Genomic DNA, 15,944 nt, shown 5'->3' with positions numbered 1-15,944 from the left:
CAAAAGGCTGAAACTTTGACTAGTAATTATTACCAGCTCCTTCCTACCAGTGCCTCCCACACCAACCACTAAAAGCTAAACTTCTTTGTGGGAACTCAGGGCAGCAATTCCAACAATTATTTCCTTTTTTATTATTTTTTTCCAGAAACTACTTGATATACTTATGTTTGTAAATTTTAACAAGTACTATATAAACCAGCCCTGTGTTCAAGCTGTTGCTAATTCCTTGAGAAAGATCTTGAAAATGGCTGAAGAATGTTGCTGGTGAAAAAAAATTAGTAGAAATTAGACTATTTATAGCTCTGGTGACTAAGCACATAGACTGCAATAGTCATACATGAGAGGAATCTCATGATGTGAGACCATCTGGTAGTCTATGAAGGAGGCCAAAGGCAGTTTTCAGTGCACATCTGTAAGCCATCAGGTCATGCATACCTCTTCCAGAAAGAAGAGCTGCTTTTACAATAACTGCATGCAGCTTCTTTTCAGAAACGAACATTTTGTTATTAGACTGCTATCCACATAGGATGTTTTGTCTGTCTGGGAGCACAGAGTTTAGAGATGGCACTTACTTCTTTGAAAAAAGTTTAGAGCTCAGCAAATTTGTGTATGCTCTTAAAATAGAGCACAAAGCAATATTAGAGGTTTATGCCTCACATAAGGTCTTTAAAGTCAATAAGTGTTGCACCTCTTGAATTGTGTCTGTTAAAGATAACCTATTAGAGATTAATAGAGTCTAAAAAATTTCTGATTTTGGTTTCATAACACAGGAGGAGGATATGGAATGTGAGATTGTCATTGCTTTCCCTTCATCTGACTAGGTTTTTATGGCTTTGGCTTTTTAGTTTTAGCTGGATCTGCTGCATCTTATTCTGAAAGGCCAAGGGGATCAAATTATGTAAGAAATAGTGTTTCTTCCAATTGTGAATGGAAGCCTTATAAAAAAGTGATAGTAGTTTTCACTAGTAAATGAGTGAATGTTTGTTTAAATGAGTTATTAGTAAAGAATATTTATTTTAGGGCTTCTGATACCTTGCAGTACATTGTTAGAGAGCCTTGGCTGCTTCCTTTCTAACTCCTTCAGCTTGCTTCTGTGCAGCTGTGGCTTTCAGCACTTCACATCTGGGGAAAGTCTGCAACATAATCTATTTCTGGATGGAGGATTGCTAAACTGCCAAGAACAGTCTCCATGGTTTTAGTTTCCAAGCATGAAATTTCTCCTCAGGTGTGCTCCTAGGGATGTCCTACTCCCTGGGACTCAACTCAGCAGGTCATGCTTTCATAGGGGTGAAAGGTCAAAGGTAACCCTGCACTCTAGTTCGCTCCTCTGTAAAAGCAGCATGCACTTCCCAGTACTTCTTCTGGGTGTTCTCTTTTCCTTTGGTTCTTTTAGGTGTGCGATAGAAATGGCAGAAACATCCATCAAGTGGTGGTGCTTAGTCCTCTCAAAATCAGGAGGAAAAGATAGTATTTATTCTACTTAATTTATTTTTTCTAATTTTTGAATTCTAGACAGTGTAGTTGGAGTTACAGCAAAATTCCTGCATTTTCATACTGTGAAACAGATTAGAACAACAAGGAGGAGTTTGTATTTTAGCATGAGTATAGTTCCGTGTCTTGAAGGGGGTGGAAAAAAGGGCAGAAATGAGTTTGCTTTCAAGGTCTTCCTCTGATGGGTTGAAAAGGGCCTCCACTTCATGTAATACATTTTGCATTGAAAAAGCCACAATCTTTTGCCCTAAGACATCTGGAAGCTTTAGGCAGCTTTATTAGATAGACAGCAACCTTAGATGAAGTTACAATCACCTGCACGTGTATTTCTGTAACACAGATATTTTATACAAACCTGTATTTCTTTCCTTCTTATCACATGAAATGGTGAAGATTTTATGGCTCTAATCATCATCATCTAGCAGTTTGCAAGCAGGATGCTGAACAAAAGTGCACAACCCTTAGCGAAAGAATGCCAAGGTTTCATACCAATGATGTTCATGGCCTGTGAGTGCTATTCCAAGCAAAACACCAGCAGAGAACAGATTTCTTATTATGTATTCATTGGAATAAGGAATAAGTTTCCACTGTAGCACTGAACTCCACAGCCTATTCAAAACCTTTCACTAATAAATTAAAAAGCAATAGAATACTAAAAGATACCAGAAATTAATTAACTTTTACCTGTAGCAAAGAAATTACATGCATCTCTTGAAAGAGTTATGTGCAGATTTTTTCCATGAGTTTATACTGGCCACATTACCCACACATAGTAAGTAGTAACTAATTATGTCAGCCACTGAGTAGCAACCAAAATCCCACAGGTGTAAGATCACCATTGAGAAGCACCCACCTACAGAGTAAAATCTAGAATGCTATACATTTGGCTTTGTATCTTGCCAAAAGCATTTATACAGGTCTTCTCTACACTGTAGTGTACTTTCTGCTTTCCTGTTCCAAGCAAATCAGCTAATGATTTTGTGTTCACTGAAACCATCCCTAAAGTTTCCTATATTGCTTAATACAAAAGGAGATTCCAGTGAAAATCTTACCTTACCTAAAGACATCTTGTCTTAATTCTTGACAAAAGGCAGCTCAATTCTTCAGCTCATACTTCATGTGTTTTCTCTATTCATGCCTTACTCAACCTTTAGCCAAACTGACTTGGAGACTCCTGGGCAATTTGCTCATTCTGCCAGAGCTCGGCTCTGCCCATGAAGTGGTTGTTAGAGACCACCAAGGTGTATCACCTGCCTGGAAATCAGGTTCTAAAATATCACTAAGACTCTTTCTAAACAGGACACTCTGAACATGCAGGGAGTTGCTCTGAATTCTGGGACCCATGCTGTTTGCCTGTGTCATATCAAGTGTGGCTATACAAATATCACGCCTGCCTGGACCCTTCTAGTGTTTCATTAATCCAAGATATTGAGTAAACATTACATTTGGATGCTACACTTACTACCAAAGACAAAAGAACAAACAGGCCCTCTGATCGTATTCCCAGCAGAACTCCAGTATTTTGTTGGGCTGCCTTCCACATAGTCATTCAAAATGGTGAAAAACACAAAGAACATATTGTTTCTTTTTGTGTGCTTTCAATTCCCTGTCCTACCACCATGTTGGGGATTATCATCTGCAGGAAGCTTCAGAATAAAGGAAGCAGTTCAACCATCTGCTGAACAGTGTGTACAAAACACAAGGTTCTCTGACCTTGGATAAAGTCTGTCTTGATACCGGAGAATCTTGAACAGTCACAGAGGGTTTGCTAGAGCAGTCTGCTTCCTAAGATATTTTCCCAGAGCTTTGGTACTACACTGCACTCCAAGGCTTCCCCCCCCTCCGCCCCCCACCCCCGACCCCCTCGGGTTCCTTTGGGCTACAGACATCTCCCTGCTGCCTCAGCACTGTTTTCAGCAGCATACTGGCTAATGATCAACAAGTGAGGGTCAGAAAGGGCAGTATTTTTCCATTAAATCTTCCAAGACTCTTTTCAGGGGCCAGGCCCGGCAGCCCAAACTTAGGTCTATATTACTAGGTACCACAGTTGCTTAGTAACAATTAATATCTTATTTGTCTGCCTGTGCATAGACTAGAGATGCACATCATCACAGAGGCAGCCCACATACGTACATGGACATGACAAACAACATTATCTGGTGGATCTTCCCCTGGATTCTGAAATACAGAATGAGGTGCCACACAAACGGGCAGCCTCTGCTGTTGTTACCTCCTGATCACAACATAAAATAAGAAAAGACCTCTCTCTTCATTCATGCACCTCTTGAAACTGCTTAATCTTCATGTTGTCTGACAACACATAGAATAACCTAAGCCAAACTGTGTCAGAAAGGGTTCAACATTTGGATTTGATCCTTACAAGATGCACTGCTCCTTCAATTCTCGGCTGGTAGATAGTCCAGTACCATTTTCAAGTAATTTCTTATCAGATCTCTTGCCTCTGGTAGCTGAAATACAAGCCACTAGTGGGACCAAGTTCTATCTTGAAGATACATCATGCTTGTTTTAGTCTGCCTTACTCTGTGTGGCCTTTGCAACATGTCTCAGTTTTCAGCCTCCATGCACATACAGAACTCTGAACTATTAAGTTACTGCTTAGAGCTTGATTTCTGAAGTTTTCTTACTTGGGTCAATGTTATCTGGATAAGCTTCATGGAGATACCTGTCTCTGGTGGCTTTAACACCCTGCACCTCATACTCACTGTGTGGCGTTTCCCAGTGAGACAGTAATCCATTTGAGTGGCTCTTGCATCCCGTTGTAAATTACTGATCTGAAAAGTTTTTGCAGTGACTTCTGAGTAGACTTAACTCCATTTTTAAGAGGACTTCCATATTCCTTATAGCAATTCCCAGTGCCACAGTAGGAACTTCAGCTCTTGTGGGTTCATAGATAAGAGCAGAAATTGCTTTAAGTTCTTTCTAGAATTTCTGCTTTTGAAACTGCAATGTTAGGCAAGGCATTGCTGTAATTGCTAAAAAGCACTGCTTTTCCTGTATTTTCTGTTGGATTTGCTGCTAGTTATCAGTGGGCTTTAATACTTATTCATAGCATTTGTTATTGGTGGTTGCAGTTGTTGCTTCACCAGAATATGCTATGGAGTTGGTTTTACTGCTCCTTCCCCTTTACCACATCTTCTGGATCCAAGTTTTCTCACAGCTGTTTGTTCATGTTTTCCATGATATACAGGTAACCCACCCCAAGCAATGTTTGTCACAGCTCCAAGAGAAAACTTTTCTGGCCTTTTTGCTTGTCAAATCTGAAAAAATGAAGTATTTCAGGCCACTGCATGAAAAAATAAATAATCTTCTTAAGCACCTATGCCCTTAAGCCAATCTGGGGTCTAATGAGGAGGGAACAAGCTTCAGTGCCTGCGCTTAGATATCCATCCAGCACCTCTTGCACTGCTCCTGCTGCAGGTAAAGTGGCTGTCACTGAGGGCTGGGAATGTAGCCAGCACTTGGCAGTGTCTGTGCTGCTCCTGTCTCCATCAGGCCTCTCCACTTCATCGCGTTTGGGGAGATCCCTTATGCCCTTCGGAATTCTCGCAGTTATGGTGCCTCAGTTACTTAAGTTTTCATGTGTGAAAGAAATATTTTGAAATCTCAGTTGTTGATACATTTCTTAGAGAACATCACTGTAAAAAATTCTGCTCATTAAAAACAGACCTCCCATATACACAATAAAGACAAATAGCAATAAAAGCTATCTAGTAATAAAAAAAAAGAGAATTGCTGGCTTGAGTCACATGGATAACTGCAGTCTACTGTAACAATTCCAAAAATCAAAAATTAGTTTCTTCTTTTCCATAACAGAGTTGTCTGTGAGCACAGACTTTTAATTAAACAACTGATTACATCACTTTTGAGCATAAAAATGGATTTTTAGACAAAAGAAAACTTCTGTTTTACTTATGTAATTATCAGTCTTATTAATATTTACAGATATACACACAATTTAATATATAAATATCCCAACTCTTCTTTCAAACACAGAGAGGCCTTAGTAAGTTTGCATTTAGTTTAATTGGTTTCATTAATTCAGTAATTATTTATGTCAGTTTCTGTCACATTAATTTTAAATGCACATAGGTAAGTTCATATTTAGAGCAGTACACCAAATACGCAGATTCACACAGACTATTGAACACAGCTGGCATTTCTTGTTTCCAACAGCTAGTTTTCAGTTTTCCCAGGACATTGTACCTCCTCCTTGCAGAGTGGTTTGGCCATGATTTTTAACTGTGTGAGTCAGATGTTCTTCCTTTTCCATAGCCTCCCACTTTTGCATCAGTCTTTTCCAGATTCATGGAGTAGAGAAATATAAAGCATTTGAGAACTGAGAGATGTGATGAAAGATTCTAAATTTAAAAAGTAATAGTTGTTTAATCTCTACAAACAAACTGGCTAGTCTTTGAATTGAAAAAGTACAACTACCAAAAAACAAACACCAGGTATTTTTTGAAACAAAGGAATTTTTTTCTGTAGAGTATAAATTTTAATTTAAGAACCTCCCATTTATCTTCTTTGGACAGATTTTAAGCCACAGATGAGATATTTATCTCAATTTTTCTATTCCCTAGCACACAAAATTCCAGTTAAAAAAACCCCAAAGTAATTCTAATGACTCCTTTGTATCGAATAGCCAGAGGGGACAGCAGCGAAGGCAGCTGAATGTATTTCTTTTCCCACACTGGTGAAAGGAAAAACTTAATTGCAGACAAATTATTGCAGCAGAATGTGTTTCCCCTAATATGTGCAGTACGTGTCTGGTTAAAAGGAAGCTGAACAAAACAATTTGATCCCTTCTTTTGCCAGTTATAGGGCCAGCACTCCAGATTGTTGGTTTCTGAGAAACGCAGCTGCACTGAGATTTCCTAACCACTGTTGGTCCAACCACATTTGTGAGTAGGTAGACCCACTCAATACCAAGAATTTGCTGAATTATTGCAGCTTCATTGAAAACAGAAACCAGATAAGTAATGAGGAGATAGTGCACTAGAAGAAACTGTTTTGAAAAATGGGAGGTTTGGCATCCAGTAGCATTTGTTTCAGTTTCTTAAAATATGCTATCCAAATACAGACTTGAAAATATATAGGTGGACTGACGAACTCTACTGCAGAAAAAATGTGGTCTGGCTTCTGACCCTTTATGTTTGTGTCTGTTCTAATGAGGAACTTCTATAGCTCTTCATTCAGAAACTAAAAAAGCCACAGCTAGCAGTGGAGAGCACGACACTCCCTCAGGGGACCAAGCCCCACCAACAGGCTAATGAGAGTCATCTGTCTCAAATTAAATAAATATGCTGGAAATGGTTGAAGACAGATGTTTTTTAAAGTCAAATGTATGGCTGAACTCTTTCCAAACTCAAAGGAACTTTGCTCTTTATGTGTGATTCCTGTTTACCCAGAACTCTGCCAGAGGTTTCCCACTCCAGCAGTCTGTTCCAAGATCCTACTGATTTTCTGGTTCTTCCAGAGTATTTGGAAATAACAAATTTCAAAACAAAGCCTATTGGAAAAGTTGAAAAATATTTATACAGAAAGACCCCATCTATATTTGTTCGGAAACATGTATGAAACAACCTCTAACCCTCTTTTCATATGCAGCCTATCTTTATTCTGCCAAAGGAAATAGGAGTCCCAATTCCAGGCAAGCTGAGAGCCTGAGGTGCTCTGGATACCTGCAACGCTTAGGGCAGGCTTGGTTACATGCACTTCTGGTAAGGCACTTCTATTGAACCATGAAGTCATTGAACAGAATAGCAACCTGGCTGGCATCTGATATTGCTGCAAAGTATGATGGGATGTACAGTGGCACACTTGGGCTGAGCAGACATAGCTATGTCTGTGTTTCTTATCCACACTACCAATAGTTCTGCATGACAGGGTAGAAGGCACACAAGAAGTCCCATTCCAATGTTAGCACGCTCACCCAGAGCCCATGTATGAGCACAGGCTCATGTTCGGAGTTTGGATACACAGTTTAATTACAAAGACACACTTATGTTTAAACTACTGTATAAGCAGAGCTATTAAAGTGTAGTCTGAATATGTGGATAAATGTTTATACCTAACAGATTCCACTTCAGCAGAAGTCAACATAATTCCCACCACCAAACCCTATGCAAAAAGCCCCTGAAAACAGATTCCTGACTTCAAAGTCAACAAGACTAAGCTTTCTCAGAACAAATATGTGAGCTGAGAGTTCTCTGAATCTACGACATTTTCATTGGCAAAAATGTATTGGATGATTCCGAGTGTCACAATACTGCATAAAGACAGACATCCTGTAAGCAGTCATGTAGATAGCCTGAAACACCACCTGAAAGAATGCTCAGAAATTAACAGAGAATGAACTCCATGCATTCTTTATGGTTTGCATCATCAGGCAAACAGATACACATCTTACACTATCATTACTAAACTACATTGCTTAAAAATTATTTAGTAGCTTAGAAAATGAGTACATAAAAAGTTACAATCTCAATTTTAAGAGACCATGACTATACAAAATGTGTGTCCATATTTGTAGTGTTGTTGGCCGAACTGAGTGCTTGGTAGTTGCATTTAGTATTTGGTATCCTATTCCTTGCATGTTCTGGGCACTCAGTAGTTAGGCATTATATTATTTGCTAAACTCAAATGTTCTTCCAGTGTTAAATTTAAAACTATTGGTGTATCTGATCCAAGCCAGATTTTGATTAAGTTCCCAAAGATGAAAATCTTGATCACAGTATTAAGTTCTGCTATCTCATACCATATTTGCATATGCTACAGAAAAGATCAAACAGCCTCCTAAAATGGAGACTTATAACTTCTCACCAGCATCAAACACAAAGGCATTGAAATTCCTTCAGAAATACTGTGCTTATATTGTTTTTATTACAAGTAGAAGCAAATACGAGTCAGAAATGCTTTGGGGAGGATAATAATTTTTCACAAAGTCATCATCACAATTTTGAAATCTTGGTAGGTTCAAAGAGTTTAAACATACAGTTAAATTCCTACTCTTCATTTAAAACCTACCCCAAGTTTTACCTTTTTTAGCTGTCCTTGCCTCTTCAAGTAGTTCAGCACTGTAGTGATTACTGATCATATTCCATAAAGTACTTCTTCACTGTGGTAGTGTATAATAGGAAATGATGAAATGTAAGGGTATTTAGTATTCTTTCCCTACTACCAGACCACTATCAAAGGAGCATTTGTTTATATTTTTTCTTATATCACAAGGTATTTTGGAGAAAGCAAACCAAAGTAATAATACTAACAACATTTTTTTTAATCTGAAAAACACCATAAAAGGAAGGTGGAAGTCTAGGTGATACTGTCTGTCAAGGAGAATTAAATGCCTTGGTTAAAGTCATGTGCAAACTTTTTCTGTCAGTTCTGCTGAACTGAGCTATGGTGCATTTGTTTATAAACATGTGTACCTTTGTTGTAAGGATAGGGCATATCTTTTCAGTGTTAGCTCTGCTCAAATGTAGTTGTTAGAACCATGATCTTTAGTCACAATTTTGTCAAATGAATGCCCTGTGAAATGGTAATAGTATTGATTTACTGTAGTGACACATCAAAGCAAGTGGCGTAAAGTAATGTGCATAATAAGCAAAGTTTCCGAGTCAGTGGAAAAAAACCTTTGGCAAAGAGTTTGAAATCAATCATATTGAAATCAGTATGTTGATGTAGAGATTAGACAAAGTTTTTCTCATGTAAGAGACAATGTCTAAAGGTTATATGACTTCAAATAATGCTCTATTGAAATAGAGAAGGGTGTTTTCTTATTATCAAATCTGAACACATCCCAGATTTCACTGCTGTTTTCTATTCCAATACTTCATATTTGACTGCATTTTCTGATAAATGTTAGAAAATGAAGTTCATATTTTTATAAACCCATCTCCAGTGTGTTTAGATGTTATGCACCAGGAGGTATGCTATCATAGCTTCCACATCCCAGTGTTTTTCTGAACACCTTTAGTCACGGAACTGTTTAACTAGCAAAAGAAATAAGACATGGAAGATTGTCTGATTATACAACTTCTTATTGTTACACTAAGTTCTGTTTCTGAGGTAAACAAACTTTCATTTCTCCATTCTAATGTCCTAAAAGAACTGCTGTACTTGTGTCAATATCCATTTGCTAATCTGTGTGAATGGATTTTTAAAACACCAACTTTCACTTTATTTTTCCATATCAAATGTTATAGGAATTGAGGGTTCACAACAAATGTAATATTAAGATATGGTAAGATTTCAGTAAGGTAGATAGAGGGCAGCTCTTCCCTTTTGATTTCTTTGTTATTTTTCTGTATTAAGTTTTGTTTTCTATGACAAAAAATTAACTGTTTTGGTATTTATTTGTGTCTTGTTACCAGGAGGCATTAAACTCTAAAATGTGTCTCTAACACATCTTGGTTGTACCACCTTTTATATCGAAGCTATTATATTTAGACTGTAGCATATTTGAACTGTAACATTCAGAAATACTGTATTTTGTGTCATAGTATGTACACGTGTTAGCAGTATGTATATGTACTGCTATGTACATATGTATAAATATACTTGTCGCATACCTACACGTATGTTTAAGTATGTATGCACCACACAGAGGGAAAAAGCTCATTTCCAAATTATGCCTCTTCTTTCTAAAGGCAGATCACTGCTCATTGCTAAGGAATGTAACAGTCCTATTCATAGCAATTTCTGACAGAGCGTTTAGTATAACCATACAGAGACATAACAAGCAAAAGAAATGGAAAACATTTGTAGAGTTATTAAGTGTAGAGTTGTTAAGTGCTAATAAAGCTGATAAAGAGCATGACTGCCACAGACATTATGCAACATAGAGTAGTAAGATCTGTCTCCAAAGGATGTGGTTTGAAAGAATAGCAAATAGTTTGCAAGAGTTAGAGTAGAATTTTTAAGGGGTAGCATTACTCAGCAAATTGAACATGTAGGAGTCAACTTTTTTCATTTGTTTAGAGTTTTCAGATGTTCAGTTTTAGCTGGCCATGGGGAGTATATAATTCATGTTCACTTTTTTAAATTGGGGAAAGGAGACATTTAAAAGAAAGCAAGCATAACACCACCACCACCAACAATAACGGTGCCATGAGCTATTTCACTTCTGAAGTTTAAAATAATTTAGAAATGTGAGTTGTCCCATGTCAGAGGATGTATTAAAGGCAACCCTTCAGCTAAGTATATGGAGAAGGAGAAAAGGAAAAAATGACAAACTGTTCAATCAACTTTGCCACAAAGAAAAAATGTATCATCAGGCTGCAGCCTCCTGCCTTGCACAGTGGTGCACTGAACAGAGTTTTTGGCCTCTCAGACACATTGTTGTCACTTGACACAAATCCCTCTGGACCGCAACCCATTTTTTGCCAAGTATTTCCAGGGCAGATCATGGGACAGAGCATGTTGCCACTTGCTGTATGAGATTTCTTTCTTTCTCCTTTCTCATTATGATTGTCTGGGCACAGAACCAAGGTCTGGGCACTTTGATACTCCACTCTCAGCTGTGCTGTTCGTTGTTCTCACCACACCCTGGTTGCCACACCTGTGCCTGTCCCGTCCCAGGTCATCAGCATCTGCTGGGCCTGGCAGCCAACCGTGGAGACCCAGGAGCTCAGCATGTGCCCATGGTACAGAAGCTCTGCTGGAAACTGCCTTCTCTGTAGCCAAGCCAGGGACTCATTATTATTTCTGGCCCACCCTCAGCCTGACCCATTGCTGGCCCTCCTCAGCCACAAGACCCAACCTCTGTGCCTGCCTCACATCTGAATGGTGCCATGATCTGCACCTCCTCATTATGCTCAAGGTTTGTTCTCATGATCCTCCCTTGCCCCAGGTCTCACTCCTTTGTGCCTGCCTTGCCCCTGGAACTCTGCCCTGCCATCTGCCTTCTCACCACACCTGGTGTCATCCTCCCAACCCCTAAGCTTTACTCCACCATGTTTACTCTGCTTCCAAAACGGCAGGAGGCCACAGCTCCTCAGTGCTGCCCTGCCCGTCCTACCACCTCTCTCAGCCCAGGGCCCTGAGGCTCTGTGCTGCACTCCCACTGCCACCACACCTCCTCCCAGTGCTCCAGATTCTGTCTCCAGTCTCCCTTTCTGCAAACTTTGAGCTCAGTCCCACTGTCCTATGTCATGACTGCTTGGTGGCATATGTAAAATTAAACACAGACACTGCAAAAACCTTGCTAATTTGTGGTTTATTCTCTTCAGATGAACACTGAGATTATGCTTTACTAGGTGTAGTGGTCTCTTTGTTGTTCTTCTGCGTAGGCATGAAATGAAATACAGGACAAGATTTCAAGTATCACAGCTCTCAGATGGTTCCTGGGATGACAGGTCTCTGCACTGACCTGTTGTGCGTTCATTCTCTACCTTCTGTGGCTGACTTGACATGATTGAGTGCTTTCTATATTGTACTTTTTATGTCCTGGCGTTCTTAGCCTTATACTGAGACCACTGAGAACTGTGCTTATCATTATTCCTAAACTACAAGTACTCTTAAAGTACACGAAATCTGTCTCTCTGAATTTCTTATTCTCATTATGGCATTAAGTAAATTTTACATATTTTTATCTAATTATCTTCCTTTTTTCCCCCTCTTTTCTTAAGTAAAGGAAAGTGTGCAGTATGAACTCCTTTCTAGTTTCAGATCATAACCAAGACAGTTCTCATATACTACCTAAGCATGTACTCTCTTGATCATCAGAAGAAAACAAACACATTTTATTTCTGGTGATAGGGTCTCTGACATATACTAGTAAAAACAAATGTTCTCTTCTCATCTTGTTTTGACATGTTCCTATGTTAGTCTAAATTACTACTGAGGATTGTCAAATCAATTATTAGGGTCTGAAATGCTGTTCCAGTGACGACTGGATCCTTCTTGATAAATAGCTACAATTAGAGTCTTAAAACTCAAATGCAAACCCACATCCCCTTCAAACTCTGAGACTCATTTGGCAGAGGGGAACTGCAGTTAAGTTTCAGACTACATAGACTTCGAGATTGTAAATAATATACTTTTATTTTACAGAAACATATCTGGAGTGAAAATTTCAATTATATTTATAATATTTCATTAGTGCATTGAGAACGTTTTTGTTTTAACAGAAGTATTTGTCATTAAAATACATATTGTATTTTCATCATAAGTAAAATATTGACATTTTCGTAGAGGTCTGAAATGAAAAAAAGAACCAGAATGCCAAAATACTGCATTGTGTCATTGTCAGAAAAAAACTCCACATATTGAAATACTAATGATTCTGAAACGTTTAATATCCACTTGCTTACATTTCAAATTGATTCAGAACGAAACAGTATTCCTTTCAGTGTCTTCAGGGAGATGGAGTTTGAGAAGTTTCATGTCCCCATTCTTTGCACTGTCTAGTAAAACATTTCTAGTAAAAAATGTATTAAAATCACACAAGAATGTCAAAGGGATCATCATTTGCAAGCTTCATCAGTTGCACCTTGCAAAAACCAGCAGTGGCTCTGATGCCAGAGATGAATCTGGCATTGCATATTCTGCAGCATCTGCAGTGAATTGGGTGCCTTCAGGACTGACATATAAAATCCTTGTCACTTCGGAAAGACATTTCTGTCTTTGCAGGATAAATGTAACTTTTAAGAAGCCAGCATTACTTACATATGGTTCCTCAAGCCCTGCTTCCCAGAGCCTGTTTCAATAGCAATGTCCTGCAAACGGCAAAGCAGGTAATGGTTGTGATCATCCTTTGGGTATGTCTGAAAAGAGGCTGCGTCTTGTGTTCATATTTAATCTTTTCCACAGCACCACCTCCTCCATCTGAGACACCTTCTATGTCTGTTTAAGTTAGTCAAATCAATGACTCAATATTGTAATGACTTTTTCAGGGCTCCATACACAACATGAGATAAACATTTTGTATTTACTCTCAATCATCATTCATCAAGTTGTTATTCTTGGCAGTCATGCCTAGTCCATCTTTACAGAGGACTAAACACTTGCATTAAATTGAACCAGGATGGATCCTGTATAATATAAATGAAGAGAGTTAATGACTTGTCTTGTTTCCACTTTTATGGGTTTACTTTGTTTTGTTTTAATTTTAAGCCATAATTTGGGAAGGCTGTTTGAAGCAACTTCTTCCTAAAGAACACACTTTCAAGATGATTGTTATGTAAATATTTTGTAATGTGAAGATACTGCATAGCTCCTTCCTCCATTATTTACAAACTTTCAGTCTGATTCACTTCAGACATTTTGACACTGTTTCCTTAATCAGTCAACAACGATCTGACAGAGGAATTAAGAGGATTACTGACAATTCTGGGAATGGAATAGCACTATAACAGTAAACAGTAGAATGGGAAAGAAAAAAGATTACTAGATTAATTCTGGGGACAATGTATTTAGACTATCAAACACATATCCTGCAAAAGTGCCAAAATCTTGATTAGATCACCTCCGTTAAAATTGGTCCAGACTCAACTGTTCATGTATGGCACTCGTTAAAACCTTAGAGCAGAACAATTAGTCCAGCAAATGCATTTCATACAGTCTGCGAAATGTATGTTTAGTTAGATTATCCAAGGTTACTAGATTCTGGATTAGATGATATATTTTCAAAGCACTATGGCTGATAGGAGCTGGAGCACGAGGAATCTTTCTGTTCCGTTCTACAGAGGCAAAGTCAGGTCCTGAAATATATTCTGGGGCCACTTTTCTGTCTCATACGGACTCTTGCAGCAGGGAAAATATTTGTCTTATACTGTGTCCCATCATTGCATGGATGAACATACTATTTAGTCTAGATTGGTGTTTGCTGCCTTTTCTGGTAAGGTGGCTGCTTAACTGTATTGAGCAAAAGCCTTTATGTAAACCACTACTGTTTGGTATTTCTTGGGAAGATAAGTATGTTCTAATTGTTTGAGTAAGAACAGTGTTATTTATTGCTTTACAGTATTACATCTTAGCTGTTCTACACATATTAATGGGAAACACAGAGGGTATAGATATAATGTGACTTTTGAGCCTGTGGGAGCCTGTAGGCAGTCTGTGTTTGCCAGGATGCACTGACACAACTCTCCTAACTGGGTGCACTGCTATGCATATGTGAAGTGAACGGAGGAATAATCTTTATAAAGTTATTTTGCTTATTGCCTTCTGATGTCTTGCTGTTCTGCAGTGGTGCCTCTCAGCAACAGGCTGATTCCTGCCAGCCTGGAGTTCAACTGGAAGCACAGGCATACACACAAGGTTTGTTTTTAATAGACTTTACTGAGTATGTTTGCCCACTTTGTCTCTTAATACAACAATGCTAATTCTTGTAAAAAAATCCAGCCTGGCAGTTCCAGAGGCATTTTCTGTCTCTCCAATAGGCTGTAACTACAGAGCTACCCCAACTTAGACCACCTGAACTGTGCAAGGCCCATTTGATGGGGCTGTGAATCAGAGTGACTCAGTTTCTACCACTCATTTCTCCTTTATCTATTTTCATTTGTGTGCTCTTTTCTAACTTTGGTGTAAGAGGATAAAGAAAAAAAAGATGAAGTAAAGCACAAAAGGAGTACATTAGAGACAAAAAAGGAATGTGTTGCATATGCTATTTTCTGTCCTCATTATATCACTTCCTTTCAGAAGAATGAAACGAAACAAAGTAATGACTCTGCCCATCTCTCATTGTGCCTGGCCCACTCATTTCTATGAATCAAAGTGCAGATGGATAGTTTTGCATTGTCTGCTCATCTGTCCATTGTCTGCTTACATATCCACCCCTTCTTACTGCTCTTTTGGCTGTTCACATTCATACTGCAGGTTCACAATATTGTGACTTAACAATTGTCAGTTTAGAGAACCATGCAAAGTGAATGTGGCCACGTAGGCAACTGGTTACCAACTGGTTTGTTATGTTTCCTTTCAGGAATGCCCTGAAACTATAAATATCTGGTCACCTGTATCCTCCCAGTGCTATTACTTTCGGGTTAAATGTGTGGTTCCAGCCGACCAGTAAACTGTCCCATATATCCCTGGAAAAGACGCTGTCAAATTGGTAGGCCTGCATCTAAGTAGGTTAGCATCAATCATTAGATTTAATACAGTTTTAACTATGCGTTATTCAACTATGGTTTTTAACTATTAATGTAGTTGTATTTAGCAGGCTCTGATATAATTTTATCATCACTGTTAAAACACAGGTGATTCAGGCAATTATGTCCTCAGTATTGCTAACTACATGCAGTGTATCGAAAAGTGCATGCTGCTACCCATATGCCAATCAGATTTTAAAAAACACAGGGTGAGTAATGCATACACTTTTCAGCAAGCTGAGTATATAAATTAACCAATTTTTTAAATCTATTTTACATGCAAGAGCACTTGAGCATTCCAATTTGCCAGTGTGAAACATCTGACCATTCAGTATTTGG

The 15,944-nt window shown here is 38.5% G+C and overlaps 1 long non-coding RNA gene across 1 annotated transcript in view; it reads left to right on the top strand.

Annotated features, from left to right (window-relative positions):
* Positions 1 to 14,755, top strand: part of LOC139676676 (uncharacterized) — a 29,450-nt gene extending 14,695 nt beyond the window's left edge. Inside the window, exons 4-5 of the long non-coding RNA XR_011698693.1 lie at positions 13,147 to 13,250; positions 14,705 to 14,755. This is a non-coding gene — a long non-coding RNA (uncharacterized lncRNA). The remainder of the gene's footprint in view (positions 1 to 13,146; positions 13,251 to 14,704) is intronic.
* Positions 14,756 to 15,944: the final 1,189 nt, after the last annotated feature.

The sequence above is a fragment of the Pithys albifrons genome, chromosome 10 (genome assembly GCF_047495875.1).
Source record: "Pithys albifrons albifrons isolate INPA30051 chromosome 10, PitAlb_v1, whole genome shotgun sequence".
Lineage (NCBI taxonomy): Eukaryota > Metazoa > Chordata > Aves > Passeriformes > Thamnophilidae > Pithys > Pithys albifrons.
Note: the sequence above shows the minus strand (reverse complement) of the source record. Positions and strands in the feature narration are given on the sequence as shown.